At 35.8% G+C, this 17,037-nt stretch overlaps 1 long non-coding RNA gene across 1 annotated transcript in view; it reads left to right on the top strand.

Annotated features, from left to right (window-relative positions):
* LOC122452459 overlaps positions 1–15,763 on the top strand; it is a 454,609-nt gene extending 438,846 nt beyond the window's left edge. The window contains exon 3 of the long non-coding RNA XR_006272704.1: positions 15,696–15,763. This is a non-coding gene — a long non-coding RNA (uncharacterized LOC122452459). The remainder of the gene's footprint in view (positions 1–15,695) is intronic.
* Positions 15,764–17,037: the final 1,274 nt, after the last annotated feature.

Raw genomic sequence — 17,037 nt, 5'->3', positions numbered from 1 at the left:
AATTTACCAGTTAACTCACCTGGATCTGATGCTTTCTGTTTTGGAAAGTAGTTAATTATTGATTTAATTTCTTTAAAAGATAAACACCTATTCACGTGGGTTGCTTTTTCTTGTGTGAATTTTGACAGATTGTATCTTTCAAGTAATTAATCCAGTTCATCTGGTCTACCAAAATTGGGGGCATAGAATTATTCATAGTATCCTTTTATGTTCTTTTTAGTATCCATGGGACCTGTATTTTCCTTCTCTCTAAAGAGCTTCATGTAACATTTTTTTGCAAGGTAGGTCTTCTGGAAACAAATTTACTCATTTTTTGTTCGTTTGAAAAGGTCTATTTCTTCTTCATTTTTGAAGGATAATTTTACAGACAATAGAATAAGATGTTGGAGTTGCTTCCTCTCAGTACTTTAAATATTTCAGAATATTTTTTTCTTGTGTACATGATTTCTGCAGAGAAATCATTATTATTATTATTATTGTTCCTTTAGAGATAATGTGATTTTGTTTGTTTGTTTGTTTTTGCATTTATCCTGCTTGGCATTATGTATGCTCATTGAAGCTGTGATTTGTTGTTTGACATTAATAAGAGGAAATTCTCATATACTGTTGTTTTAAATATTTCTTCTGTGCTTTTCTCTCCTTTTTCTTCTGCTATTACCAGTATGTGTATCTTACAACTTCAGTAGTTGCTCCATACTCCTTGGACATTCTGTTCTGTTTTTTCCATGTTTTATTTTTTCCCTCTGCTTTTCTGCTTTGAAGGTTTCCTTTGATGCATCCTCAAGCTCATAGATGCCTTCTTCAACTGTTTCCAGTCTACTAATAAGCCCATCAAAGACATTCATTTCTGTTTCAGTGTTTTTTATCTCTAGCATTTCTCCTTGGTTTTTAGGATTTCTACCTTCCTGATTACATTGCCCAGCTATTTCTATACATCTGCTTTAACCATTAAGGCCCTTAGAATAGTAATCATTGGTGTTTAAGCTCCCAGTCTGACAATGCCATGTCTAGCTCTGATACTTGCTCTGTCTCAAGTTGTGTTATTTGCCTTTCAGTATGCCTACTAATGTTTCCTTGATAGAAGAAAAAGATACTGCTGTAGACAGGCCTTTAGAAATGTGATGGTGGAGGCGAATCTCTAGTCTTTAGATTGGTCTTTTTGTGCTCCTATGCCTCTGCTCTGGGAATTCAGCACCTGCTTCCCAGTTTCTTTCCACTCCCACTCCCCTTAGGTGGGACAGAGGGGTTACAGTGCTTTGGAGTTAAGAGTTTCCCTTCTATGCAAGAAGCTGGCACTGGCACCCAAGCCAATCAGACTGATAAAAACCCATGTTGTGTTCTGGTTAAATAGTGCTTCTTGATGGTGAGCTTGTTGAGAACAGAATGCTCTGATGTATTTCACAATGGTACCATTTCCCTTTCTGTGATGTGAAGCCTGACATGACTTTTCTCCAATTCCTCTGACAAGGTTCTCCAAAGTTATTGTGAGAACCTTGCCAAGCTTCTGGAGGCAAAACTCACAAATTTATGGGGACCACTGATTATTAGGTCCCTGTATAATTTGGTAGCTCAGAGGTAAAGAATCCACCTGCCAATGCAGGAGACCCGGGTTCAATCCCTGGGTCAGGTAGATCCCCTGGAGAGGGAAATGGCAACCCACTCCAGTATTCTTGCCTAGAAAATTCCATGGACAAAGGAGCCTGGTGGACTGCAGTCCATGTGGTTGCAAAGAGTCGGACATGACTTAGGGACTAAATAGCAGCAAATATAATTTGTAACTTAGTATATACACACTGAGGCTCCAGGAGTTCATCAGGTAAGATTCAGTTTTTCCTTTCTCAGCAGTGGTTCCCATGGCAGTCTCTCTTCATGAGTGTCTGCCCAGGTGAGATGTCACCTGTTTATCTTCACGGTCTAGGAGGCTGGGGTTGCCTTTGAGTCCTCAGTTATAAACAGGTCCAAGAACTTGATTTATCAGACTGGTCAGCTTTTTATTTGAAGTTAGGAAGGAGGAGTAACTCCCAAGCTCTCTGTATGCAAAACGAGTAACTTCCATGAAAATCCTTTTAAACTTTATTGTAAGCTGCGTGTATGTGTGTGTGTGTGTGTGTGTGTGGTGTGTGCGTGTCTAAGTATAGTAAACATAGAGTTTGTTTTCCTCCTATGTCTGATTATTCCAGTTTATGAATATTCATATGTCTGTTTCTCTGTAGATAATTGCATGTGCTATCTTGTTGCCTTGTAATTTTTTTTTTTTTAATTTTAAGCTGTGCATACTCTCCTGGGAAATTATTTTGAAGAGTCTTCAGGTTTTAGTTTTAAGATAATTTCCACCATAAAGGATTACTCTTTGATATGCCAGGCACCAGGGAGTATTACCTTTCAAGTATTTTATACTTAACTCAGAATTTGTATTTTTAACACCTGGGTTGTATAAATTTGATCTGCAAGTGCAGGTGAGGATGAGTTTTTTACTTTAACTTCTCAGATGCTCATTTTGGCTTCTAACTTTGTTGACTACCATGCTAACTTTAATATCAGTTCTCTTTGAGTAGGGACTCAAGAAAATATGTTTCATCAAGCATCAAAAGTGTTTGCTTTTGATGTGTCTCCTTTATTTGGAAGGGTCATCCACCTGTGGTGGTACTGGACTCTGTCTATGTCTCTCATTTTAGACAAAGCCAAGAAAGCTAAAGTTCAGTTTTTATAAGACTTGGTAAATATCATCAAAATAAGATCTACTTCTCTGAGTTACTCTTTCACTGAAATTTTAACTTGATATTTCCCTACTGTCTTTCAAGAACTTTGATATTTTTGAGGCTATTTTTGGTAGTTCATTCGGTTCAATTTTTGGTCAGAGGGTCAGAGTGGATATCTGAATGGCTCTGCTGCTAGAATCTCCCTTCTGAATATTGATTCTTTTTTACCTTGTACACAGAGAAGCATATGCTTTGATTATATCAATAAAGTTTCCAGATTCTTTATACTGTTTATGAAAGTGTTTTGCTTTAGGACATTTTTGTCTGATTTTCCAGAATTCCTATATTATAATATTCTAATATTTCTTATGTTGGCATTATGAGATCTCAGTTCATTAGAGTATGTTTTCTGTCTTTCTTGTAGTCCTTTAGGTGAAGCTAACGTATTGATCCCTTAACAATACCCTTAGTGTTGTTTTCCTTAGAAGGGTATAAGTGGTATACAAGTTTTGAATTCTTGATTTTTTTCATAAGTACTTAATCTGCTCTTAGATATGCATTGAGAATACTATCACATATAAATTCTAGATTCAGAATATTTTCTCATTTTGAGGGAATTGCCACACTATAATTTTGTGAATATACCTTCCTATATTTCTTATGTCGATCTGATGTCAGTCAGTCACTTGTGTATTTGCCAGTAGCTTTTGTTTCCTTGTGAGAAGAGAATTCTATTCTTTGTAGGACTCTTTTTATGCTTGATGCAGCTATATATGGACAGCTATATATGAATTTATTTTATATATTAATCTCTAAAATTAGTTTTGAAATTCCTGCATGGCTTAGATAATGATCATACTATAGTAAATGTCTATGTTCCTTTCTCCTACCTCATATTTAAATTTTTCATTTTGTCTTTATGCTCTGCTCTCTAGAAATTTACCTCACAGTTGACAGTGTTTTGATTTGTCATTACTTTTCTAACTTCTCAAATGGTAAAGAATCTGCCTACAATGCAGGAGACCCAGGTTCAATTGCTGGGTCACTAAAATCCTCTGGAGAAGGGAACGGTTACCCACTCCAATATTCTTGCCTGGAGAATTCCGTGGACAGAGAATGCTAGAGGGTTACAGTCCATGGGGTCACAAAGAGTCAGACTGAGCGATATTCACTTCACTTGTTTTTCTAACTTCTGGACTTAGAAATTTACACTAATGATCTTTAATCTGTCTTCTCTAATATACTCATTCAAAGTTATAATTTAATTTCAATTTCTGGTTTAGTTGCATCACAGAATTGACATGTTGCATTTTTGCTTTCTTAAAAATATTTTGTAATTTATTTTTCATGCCTATGAATTATCTTAAATTATTTTTATATATTTTTATATTTCCTTGTAATTTTTCAGAATTTACTAACTTCTATATCATTTGGAATATCAGGATTTGCTTTATGACTCTGTTTGTGACCTATTATGGAAAAGTCCATGCTCACTTGAGAATAATATATGTGTTTGCTGGGAAATGTCATGTAGGTAAGTCATATTTTTCAGTTCACATTTCCTTCTGGAAGATGCATAGAATAGTTGAGTCAGCTTAGTTTTCTGAAAGGTTGTGTTTTGATTTGTTTAGTCTTCTTTATTTCAGTTTTTTCCTCACTCCTAGGACATAGTTCTTAATCTTCGTGTGTACCCTGATGCCTTGAGTATATACCTTAATCTCATTTTTTTCTGGACTCTGAAATGAATTGATCAAAGGTCTTCTAGCTTAGCAGGATTTTAAACCCAAAGTTTATTCCCTCCCCTGCTAAAGAGCCATTTATATAACTGAATATTAGAAATTAACTTCTGGGGGAAAATACAAGCATGTTGGACATAATAATTACTTCATGTTTTTCCTCCATCTGTAGGGAAACGGAGCCCCGAGTGCTGACTGAAATGACAGCACTCTAAGCCTTTCTAATAAGAGGCTTATTTGCTAGAAGTTATTTCTATTGTGGGCAGCACCAAAAATCCTTGGTAGCTTTTCAATATTTTTCTTTTGCAATTGTATTTTGAGTATCTTTCATATACTGTATTATAATAGCAGCTGATACAGAATTCTTTTCCTATGTCAAACCCTCTTATAAACTCTTTAAGAATGAATTCATTTTACCTTTATAAAGACCAGGCCTTTTTTCACAATGTTATGTTAGTTTCTGCTGTGTAGCAAAGTGAATCAGCCACATGTATACATATATCCCCTCTTTGTCACCACAGAGTATTGAGTAAAGTTCCTTGTGCCACACACTATGTTCTCAATAGTTATCTATTTTGTATAGTATTTATATATATTATACTATGTAGTATTTATATATAGTATGGTTGTCTATTATATACACAGCAGATATATATATATGTCAGTCCCAATCTCCCACTTCATGCTATCCCTTCTTTCCCCATTTGTGTCCATATGTTTGCTCTATGTCTCTATTTCTACTTTGCAGATAGGTTCATCTGCACCATTTTTTCTAGATTCCACATCAACACATTAATATATAATACTTGTTTTTCTCTTTCTGACTTCATTCTATATGACAGTCTCTGGGTCCATCCTTGTCTCTGTAAATGACACAGTTTCTTCAATACTATTACCATAGTTCTTTTAAGAATAAGGAAATGGAGTCAGAAGCAAAATAATATTTCCAACATCCTAGAACGAGAAATCAGGATCTTGGACTTAAACCTAGGAGTGTACCTCCAGAGCACTCATTCTTCTTGTTTTTTAATTTATTTATTTTTAATTGGAGGATAATTACAATGTTGCATTGGTTTCTGCCACACATCAACATGAGTCAGTCATAGGTGTATTTATGTCCCCTCCCTCTTGAACTTCCCTCCCACCCCATCCCACTCCTGTAGGTTGTCACAGAGGGCCAGCTTGAGCTCCCTACACCATACAACAAATTCCCACTGGCTATCTATTTTACATGTGGTAATGTATATGCTTCATTATTACTTTCCCAATTCATCTCATCTTCCCCTTCCACCGGTATGTCCATAAGTCTGTTCTCTATGTCTGTGTCTCTATTGCTTCCCTGCAAATAAGTTCATCAGTACCTTTTTTCTAGATCCATATATATGTGTTAATACATGATATATTATTTTTTTCTCTTTCTGACTTCACTCTACGTAACAGGCTCTAGTTTCATGTGCCTCACTGGAATTGACTGAAACCCATTCATTTTTGTGGCTGAGTAATACTCCATTGTATATATATATATACCATACTTCTTTATACATTTGTCTGTTGATGGATATCTAGGTTGCTTCCATACACTGGCTATTGTAAATGGTGCTACAATGAACTTTGGGTAGGTGCAGAACACTCATTCTTAGCTACTGTTTTTATGTGTCTACCATATGGCCTTGATAAATGTTAATAACTGAGTACCATCCATATCCATGGGTAGTCAGGAAGTGACAAAAATAATTTTTCCTGGACTGAGCCAAGGATAATCTTATACTACTGGTGGTTTTATATGGGTGCCTGCCTTTTATGAATCGAACTTTGTTTTGCAAAAAATTTACATTGAAGTCCTAACATCAGAATGTGTGACCTGATTTGGACAGAGAGTCAAGAAAGATATACATAGTTAAGATGAGGTCATACTGAGGTAGAGTGAACCCCGACTCTAATATGACTTACATTCTTATAAGAAGGAGGCCATATGAAGCCAAAAAACACCATGAGCAGAGCACCATATGACCTTTAATGAGAGAGTGGGGTTATGCACCTGCAAGTCAGGGATTGCCTAAGATGGCCATTGAAATCCCAGAAGCTAGTAAGATGTAAGAAGTGTTCCTCTGCAGGTTTCATTTGGAGTTTGTTTTGCTGATAGCTTGATTTTAGAGTTTCAGCTTCCAGAACTGTGAGAAAATACATTCCTGCTGTTTTAAGTTATCCAGTTTACGATACTTTGTTAGGACAGTCCCAAAAATCTAATACACTAACAATGAATTTATTAAATCTTACCACACGGAGTACATAATTGAATACTCACAACTACTGCTTTGAATCTACTACTTCATAAATCATTATAATATTCAGAAAAAAATTGTAAATTTTAGAAAGAAGACTAAAAGTGAATTTCTCAAAAGAACACCACCACCACCAACAAAAAAAAAATCCTGATAATTTTTCTTATAACATTTATTAGGAAAAAATGCTACTGTAAAGTTAGAATAAGTCGTTTCTCCATAATTCTTAAATGTGGAAAAAATAAGGAATTATATAGCTTGGATTCTAATGATATATTTATTAAAAGTAATGTTTGAAGAAATAAGAAGGAATCCTAAGTAATTAACAGAGTCTTTGTATTTGAAACTATGTATTTATGATTAAACCATAGCTACTACACTGATGCTTCTGTTCCAAAATTTCTGTTTAATGGATATATTTTTTTAAAGTACACATAGAAACATATACAATGTTTCCTATAGTTTTCTATGGGAATTGTCTTATTTAAAATAAATAACATTATTTCCCCTTAGAATTCATAATGTAGATAAATCATGCATGATTAGAAAACTAAAACAAGATGCTATTTTTTTCAGAAAATAATGTTTATCATAGAGTTTAACCTTTAATTTGTAAGATAAATGAATACAAAATGAGAGATTTATAGCTACCATATGGAGATCAGATAGAGTGCTTGAGTTATATCTGGTTTATATAATTATTTTTTAAACTAGCAATTCCCTAAACTTCACACACACACAAACAGATGCACACAGTTAATATCACTATTTTCCTTGATTGGAAAAATAAAGCAGACATTGGTAGGATGTATTTACTTAAACTTGTAGCAACTACAAGCCTGCTCAGAATGTTGTTCTTATTGAAAAAAGCACACTCATATTGACTTCCATGCTACTTTCAGTTGCTACCTTGTCTATTTAGTTTTTCTTAAACTATGTTTTTGTTGTTTAGTAACCAAGTTGTGTTCAACTCTTTTGTGACTCCATGAATTGTAACCCATTCAGTATTTTACCAGGGAAAAAAGCTGGAGTGGGTTGCTATTTCCTTCTCGACCCAGGGATTGAACCTGCATTTCCTGCATTGGCAGACAGTTTCTTTACCACTAAGCCACAGAGAAGCCCTTCTTAAACTACAATCTATCTCTGAATAATTGTATCCATTCACAAAAATGAAAACATACTTATACTGAAGTATGTCATTAGTTTATATAATAACTCTAACTTGTAATTCTTCCATTGAAGGCTAACCATTTAGCCTAGTATCCTAATTGAAACTGTACATATGTGAAAGGAATGCCAATCATTCCCCTTTCTTAAAGCCATAACTGGTAGATCTTCTTAAATTTTATTTATTTCAGTAAGTGGCGAGGCTCAATTGATTTTTTGCAGGTCACAGAACTAGCACTCAAACATATGTCCAGTTGCCTCACTCACTGTAGTTAATTTATCACTTTTTCATCTTCAACATTTCTAAGTTCCAATCCGCTCTTCTCCCTGTCTGTCAGCAGTTAACTCACAACACCTCCCATTGGGACTTTCACAATATCTTTCTAAGTGTTTAACTCTGCCATCTGTTCTTGACATTGCAGACACAGGAGTCTTGTTTTTATCCCCTCCACCATATATCTGGTGGAGGTATAAGGTATAAAGTCTTCTAAAACTTTAACTGTCTCAGAAGTGTCTCATTGTTCTTAGGATAAAAATGAATTTTCCACAACAGGTCTTATAAATTTCTCATAAAAATGTTCATTTCATATTGCTAGATACTTTTAATCTTTCTATGTTAGCCATTCTGACCTTTTTCAGTCTTCTATCATGGGGGATTGCATGTGATTTTCCTGTATCTTGAAGCATAATTACCTCTTTTCTTTATTTAAATGGCCCAGATACAATTCAGCCTAACATTCTTTTCCTCAGAAAAGCCTTTCCTAACCTCTCTGATGAGATCAAATCACCAATTTTATCCTCTCACACAAACATTTAAATCTTTTGTGTGGCATTATTCTGAATTACAATTTCATATAATTTTTGAAATTATAGGCTCCCATAAATGGAGACCATGTTTCTTTCCTTGACATATGCACTGCATTTGCATGATGCCTAGTATTAAATGAATATTTTCAATCGTTCATGCACTTATTATTTAATATTTTACTAAAGATTTTTGTTGGAGAAGGCAATGGCACCCCACTCCAGTACTCTTGCCTGGAAAATCCCATGGACGGAGGAGCCTGGTAGGCCGCAGTCCATGGGGTCGCTAAGAGTCGGACATGGCTGAGGGACTTTCCTTTCACTTTTCACTTTCATGCATTGGAGAAGGAAATGGCAACCCACTCCAGTGTTCTTGCCTGGAGAATCCCAGGGACAGGGGAGCCTGGTGGGCTGCCATCTATGGGGTCGTACAGAGTCGGACACGACTGAAGCGACTTAGCAACAGCAGCAGCAAACACTTTTGTGATTACATATGCATGTGGGCTGAGGATGTAATGTTGAAAGAAAACACACATGATCATTTCTGTAGGTGCTGTTGATCTAACTGAACAAACAAAAATCTTTGTCTTTTTTCCTCTTACAGCTTTATTTTAGTGGAATGAGTTTAAAAAATGGATCATATAAATATGGAATAATCCTATGTGTGGAAGAAATAAAGCCTGGTAGGTCATTGTGTGACTGAGGGTCTAAGTATGGTTTTCAAAAAAGGACCTCTTGAAAAAATGTTTTTTAAAGAATGATTGTAGCTGCTGAGTGAAAGATTGTTAGCTAAAATGGTAAACTTAGAGGAATTTGTTTAAAAAAAATGTGATGGTATTTTGGTTGAACTATTTCAAATCCTAAAAGATGATGCTGTGAAGCTGCTGCGCTCAATATGCCAGCAAATTTGGAAAACTCAGCTGTGGCCACAGGACTGGAAGAGGTCAGTTTTCATTCCAATTCCTAAGAAAGGCAATCCCAAAGAATGCTCAAACTACCGCACAATTGCACTCATCTCACACGCTAGTAAAGTAATGCTCAAAATTCTCCAAGCCAGGCTTCAGCAATACATGAACCGAGAACTTCCAGATGTTCAAGCTGGTTTTAGAAAAGGCAGAGGAACCAGAGATCAAATTGCCAATATCCGCTGGATCATCAAAAAAGCAAGAGAGTTCCAGAAAAGCATCTATTTCTGCTTTATTGACTACACCAAAGCCTTCGATTGTGTGGATCACAATAAACCTTGGAAAATTCTGAAAGAGATGGGAAGGCCAGACCACCTCACCTGCCTCTTGAGAAATCTGTATGCATGTCAGGAAGCAACAGTTAGAACTGGACATGGAACAACAGACTGGTTCCAGATAGGAAAAGGTGTACGTCAAGGCTGTATATTGTCACCCTGCTTATTTAACTTCTATGCAGGGTACATCATGAGAAACGCTGGGCTGGAAGAAGCACAAGCTGGAATCAAGATTGCTGGGAGAAATAGCAATACCTCAGATATGCAGATGACACCACCCTTATGGCAGAGAGGGAAGAGGAACTGAAAAGCCTCTTGATGAAAGTGAAAGAGGAGAGTGAAAAAGTTGGCTTAAAGCTTAATATTCAGAAAACTAAGATCATGGCATCTGGTCCCATCACCTCATGGGAAATAGATGGGGAGACAGTAGAAACCGTGTCAGACTTTATGTTTTTGGTGGGGGGTCTCCAAAATCACTGCAAATGGTGATTGCAGCCATGAAATTAAAAGACACTTATTCCTTGGAAGGAAAGTTATGACCAACCTAGACAGCATATTAAAAAGCAAATACATTACTTTGCCGACAAAGGTCTGTCTAGTCAAGGCTATAGTTTTTCCAGTGGTCATGTATGGATGTGAGAGTTGAGCTGTGAAGAAAGCTGAGCACTGAAAAATTGATGCTCTTGAACTGTGGTGTTGGAAAAGACTCTTGAGAGTCCCTTGGACTGCAAGGAGATCCAACCAGTCCATCCTAAAGGAGATCAGTCCTGGGTGTTCATTGGAAGGACTGATGCTGAAGCTGAAACTCCAATACTTTGGCCACCCCATGCGAAGAGTTGACTCATTGGAAAAGACCCTGATGCTGGGAGGGATTGGGGGCAGGAGGAGAAGTGGAGGCAGAGGATGAGATGCCTGGATGGCATCACCAACTCGCTGGACATGAGTTTCAGTAAACTCTGGGAGTTTGTGATGGGCAGGGAGGCCTGGCATGCTGCAAGTCATCGGGTCGCAAAGAGTCAGACATGACTGAGCAACTGAAATGAACTGAACTGATGTATATATATGTATATATATATATATATATATATATATATATATATATATATCCCAAAGGAGTGGATGATTGAAGAGAATCTTTGAGAAAGGAGTTACATGCCAGTCAATAATGTTCTAAAGATGAACTTTATCCTAATAATTAAGTAACAAGGAAGATAACTTTGTAGTAGGAGTCACACAGGGTTATTTATACCCAAATATTTTAGACATAAATTTAAAAAAAAAAAGTTGAGAAAATAAACAATGGAATGATAAAATAAATTGTTACAGGATAGATTAGGTAAGCTCTAACAATACATAGAAAATAAGGATAACCCAACTCTAGCAAACCTTGCCCTCTAAATAGAACCTATATCAGTTCTCTAGAATTGTCAGAACAGAGTACCACAAACTAGGCACAAACTTTGCTTCTCAGTTCTGGAGGCTAGAAGTTCAAGAATAAAGTGTCATTTTGAGGTTAGTCAGCAAGGTGAGTTCATTTTGAGGGCTCCTAAGGGAGGATCTTTTTGACACCTGTCTCCTAGGTTCTGGAAGTTTCCTGACTTGTAGAAACCCCGCAGGTCTCTGCCTTCCCCTGCACGTGGAGTTCCTCCTGTGTGTGTGTGTCTGTGTCCTCGTTTCCCCTCTTTACTAGGACATCAGTCCTGTCGGATTAGGGGCTACCCTACTTCAGTGTGATGAAATCTTAACTAAGGAGAGCTAGACAACCCCAGTCCCAGATAAGATCCCATTCTGTGGTAGGTGTTAGGCTTGAGCACCCAACGCAAGTCTTGTGAAAACACAGATGAGCCCATAGAAGGCAGTCACACAAACTAAAAGGCAAGTCATTTTACAGTTGGCTGCTTTTCTTTATCTGATAAGAAAACAATGTACTGCTACTATTTCTATTACATCACATCTTTTCTAACTCTAGCCACAATTTTAATATTTTAAACATTTTCATATAAAATTCCATGCCATCAATGCTTAAGTTATATGTGGTAAATGGTATTTTCTTATTCACATATAAAACTGAGGCTAAGAATGGGGAAATAACTTGGCTAGGCATTTTCAGCTACTGAGTGACGGAGTCCTTACTTCCACCTTAAATTACCAGTATCCAAAACCCATGTAGACCACTAAGGGAACATTTTATAAGAGAGAATGGTAGTTCAGGAAGCATAAAGCAAGCATGCAGTGTTTTTCATTGGGATGAAATAAAAAAGTACATCAACTTGTCACATTATAAAATCATCTTTTAAAAATAATATTTTTATAATCTCAATAACTTACTTCAACAATATTATGTTTATTTAAAATTGTACACGCATGGTTCTTTTCCTTATCTAGTTATCAAACTTTTTATCCTGTAAATGTAAGTAGTATTTTCCCTCTACTTCAATTTTTTCACTTGCAATAAGTAATAGTTATCAATGAACTCATTTCTGCTTTCTTCATTTTAAGACCAATCACCAATTTCTTTCACTGCTGTCTTGAAATTTTATACTTTATTTTCTATTCTAGCAGCTCTAGAATTTAGAGTAACTGAAGGAATCTGTCAAATACTCATTCACATCTAGTGACAGGCAATAAACTGCTTATCACCCATTCTTCCTGATTTCTTAAGACAACATAAGAAGAGGAAAAAAAGGGGGGCTTATTTTCTCTTACCCTTTTCTGATGAGAGTGAGTCCTCTCAGTGTTAATTATATAGTCGGAACCTAAGTTCAATTGCATGCCACTGAAAAACACCGTCAGCTTAGTTGACTATAGAACATTTCAATAAATCTGGCAAGTAATAGGGACTCAGATGTGACAGACAAGAAGACCTTCTTTTACAGAACTGCTCCCAATGAAGCAAGTAATTCTAACAGTTGATGATTTTCACTTCTTTATTTTTTGCAATAACACTCTGAAAATTGAACGATTTATGTTATTTACTGGGAGAAGGGTTATGAATATTTTAGACAGTTAACTAAAGAGACAAGATGGATTTTAGGAAAAATGATTAGATTGAACTGTCACAAAATCTTTGGGGTAATGTTTACTATACTTTTTCAATTTGAATTTAAAACTGTCTCAACATTATTTGTTTAATCTATTTTTTTATCTAGATATGCATATTCCTCATAAAATCCTGTTTGACTATTTTTTTAACTTTAAAATTATGATTCAGGATATTCTTAAATTAAATTTATATTTATGGAAATAAAATCCAATGTATTTTAATAAGAATTTGTTAAGGATAATTTTATAATTTCAGTATTTAAAACTATATACTTAAAGATAAAATCACACAAATAAAATGCATTCTACACATATATTCTACACTTCCCTCCCCATCCCATCCCTCAGGGTCATCCCAGTGCACTGGCTTTGAGTGCCCTGACTCATGCGTTGAACCTGGACTGGTGATTCATTTCACATATGGTAATATATGTGTTTCAGTGCTATTCTCTCAAATCATCCCACCCTCGCCTTCTCCCACAGAGTCCAAAATCTGTTTTTTATCTCTGTGTTTCTTTTGCTGTCTCACATATAGGGTCATCGATACCATCTTTCTAAATTCCGTATATATGCATCAATATACTCTATTGGTGTTTTTCTTTCTGACTTACTTCACTCTGTATAATAGGCTCCAGTTTTATCTACTTCTTAGAACTGATTCAAATGCATTCTTTATAATAGCTGAGTAAATTTAATTTTTTATGTTATTACTTGATAATTTGCTTTTTCATTTTGTAATAAATCATGTTAAAATAATGAAACAGAACTACATATTTAGTGAACAAATTAAATACTGGTTTTTCAGTTTTAAAGAATGATGATGATGAATGGGAAGTAGTAAAAATTATAAATGTTTTGTGGCATTAATGTGAGAGGAAGGGCGCAGTAACATCATTGATTACCCTAAGGTCAGGTGACTCAAAAACACTAATAGAGCTTATAAACCTAAGGTTCAATTCAGTTCAGTCGCTCAGTCATGTTCGACTCTGTGACCGCAAGGACTGCAGCACGCCAGGCCTACCTGTCCATCACCAACTCCTGGCGTTTACTCAAACTCATGTCTGTTGAGTTGGTGATGCCATCCAACCATCTCATCCTCTGTTGTCCCCTTCTCCTCCCACCTTCAATCTTTCCCAGCATCAGGGTCTTTTCCAATGAGTCAACTCTTGGCATCAGGTGGCCAAAATATTGGAGTTTCAGCTTCAGCATCATTCCTTCCAATGAATATTCAGGACTGATCTCCTTTAGGATGGACTGGTTTGATCTCCTTGCAGTCCAAGGGACTCTCAAGAGTCTTCTCCAACATCACAGTTCAAAAGCATCAGTTCTTTGGTGCTCAGCTTTCTTTATAATCCAACTCTCACATCCATGCATGACTACTGGAAAAACTATAGCCTTGACTAGACAGGCCTTTGTCGGCAAAGTAATGTATTTGCTTTTTAATATGCTGTCTAGGTTGGTCATAACTTTTCTTCCAAGGAGCGTCTTTTAATTTCATGGCTGCAGTCACCATCTGCAGTGATTTTGGAGCCCCCCAAAATAAAGTCTGTCATTGTTTTCACTGTTTCCTCAACTATTTGCCATGAAGTGATGGGACCAGATGCCATGATCTTAGTTTTCTGAATGTTGAGCTTAATTTAAGAAAACTTTTTCACTCTTCTCTTTCACTTTCATCAAGAGTCTCTTTAGTTCTTCACTTTCTAACATAAGGGTGATGTCATCTGCATATCTGAGGTTACTGATATTTCTCCCAGCAATCTTGATTCCAGCTTGTGCTTCATCCAGCCCAGTGTTTCTCATGATGTACTCTGCATATAAGTTTATAAGCAGGGTGACAATAGCCCCTGCTATTTACTTGGGGCTAAACTATGGTGGAGGTAATGAAGATAATGGCGACCTCCTTGTAAAGATCCCAGGCAGGTACTGCTACACTCACTGCTCCAACCCTCCATCAGGCCACCACTGACCCATGCCCTTGCTGGAGGCTTCTTAACACTCCTGGGCAAGTCTGGGTCAGTCTCTTTTGGGGTACTTTCTCCTGAGTACTTGTGCACATAAGGTTCTGTTTGTGCCCTCCAAGAGTCTATTCCCGCATCCTGTGTAAGTTCTATGTTGGGGTAAATGACGACCTCCTCCAAGAGAACTTACGCCATACCCAGGTCTACTGCACCCAGAGCCCCTGCCCCTATGTGAGGCCACTGCTGACCCATACCTCCACAGGAGACACCCAAATACAGTTCTGTCTCAGTCTCTGTGGAGTGCCTGGGTCCTGGTGTGCACAAGCTTGTTCAAACATAAGTTGTATAAATGTACTAATCTAGGGTTAGTACATTTAATAATACTTTCCAAACGATGATGATTTAACATGCTTGACTTTCAGGGAAGAATATCTATACAAACTATCTGGAATTCCCCCCAGAAGTTTTGTCTACTCCCCTTTGTTCATTTATTTATTTAATGATTTATTTGCACTACTGTGGACACTTGGAGATATATAACATATATATATGTATATATATATACATACACACACAGACATACATACATATGTATATATATATATAGCCCTACATTTATAATCTAGGACAGTTTTATTTATTTTGTTGCTCAAATTGTTCCAGCTTTGGCTATTGGGAACTCTTTCATTAGCTATATCCTTTGATATACCCCATAATTATGGTTTCTTTTATTATTTACTTCTGTTTCTTATTGTTTGTGTTTTCAGATTTCCTTAATTTCCTTCACTAAAAGATGTTCCACGCTCATCTTAGAAGTTTCCTGCTCAGTCCTGGAATCATCTTCTCCAAGGTATCCTGTTTCTTTTGATTAAATAATGCTTTAAAAAAAACAACAAAAAACAAAGATCTGCACAGAACATGTATGCCATTGCTCCTGAAGTGCTGTTCCTACTAGGGCTCTAAACTGACAGGGCAGGAAATATATAAAATTCCTTAGGGCACTACTGTAATATCAGTAGGGAGCTGGGAATCTACATTTGGGGAAACTTTTTGGGTTATTCCTATGAACTTTAAATAAAAATAATGCATTTTTTAGCTTTGAGTTTAATATTGTCTATTTTTAAAATATGTATATTTTATTGAAGTATAGTTGACCTACAATATTTCAGGTGCACAGTGAGGTCATTCAGTTATACACATACACATATTTTATTTTTGAAATTATTTTCCATCCAATATTTTCCATATTATAAGATATCAGCTATGGTTTCTTATTCTGTACAGTAAATATTTGTTGCTTGTTGCAAATCTATTTTTAAATTAGAAATCTAGAATTCTATTCATACTAAGTCAAACAAGTGGAATCAAACTGTCATAATTTCTTTAGTTAGGGAAAAATTCATAAGTTTTCTAAAATATATATATTACACATATTTATATATATGTATACAAAAGCTTTTCTACTACATTTGATAAAGGCTTGAGAAAGAACATCAAAAAAACAAAAAAAAAAGAGAGAGGAGAGATGGAGAAATTGGAGAACATTAACTAAATGAAATGGGAGCACGGAATATGAAATAGAAAAAGTGAAACAAGCTAGATAAAAATGAAAAAGTAATCATATAGTCCAGTCCTTTTTAAGCATGATTGTTCATAAGAAATGTATCTGGAGCTCTGGAGGCAAAAGCAATACCTGAGCATTTTTATTTTTCAAAATATTTCAAGATTATTTTGATATGCACCTGGATTTTAAAAAGTGATTACAGGTTTTTCTATTAAATCCTAGTTTTGGTGATATAGAGTTCTATTATTTTTCTGTTGACCCATCATGATACAATGGTACTAAGTGAGTAATAGTTGCATAATCACAATAGTAAAAGATGTTTATCAGTTCAAACAATCAATAACCAGACAAAAATTAAAAGATAATTACAATTGCAAACCATAATGGGAACATGATTAACTTAACAATATAAAATAATTACATGCAATTTGGAAGTGTCAAGCAGAATGATTGGTAAGTTGTAGTGCATACATGCACATGTTTTCATCCACCCACCCAGTCTATGTCTTTTTGTTGGTGCATTTAATCCATTTACATTTAAGGTA

This window comes from Cervus canadensis, chromosome 13 (assembly GCF_019320065.1).
Source record: "Cervus canadensis isolate Bull #8, Minnesota chromosome 13, ASM1932006v1, whole genome shotgun sequence".
NCBI lineage: Eukaryota > Metazoa > Chordata > Mammalia > Artiodactyla > Cervidae > Cervus > Cervus canadensis.
The sequence above is the reverse complement of the archived record's forward strand: the minus strand, read 5'-3'. Positions and strand labels throughout refer to the sequence as shown.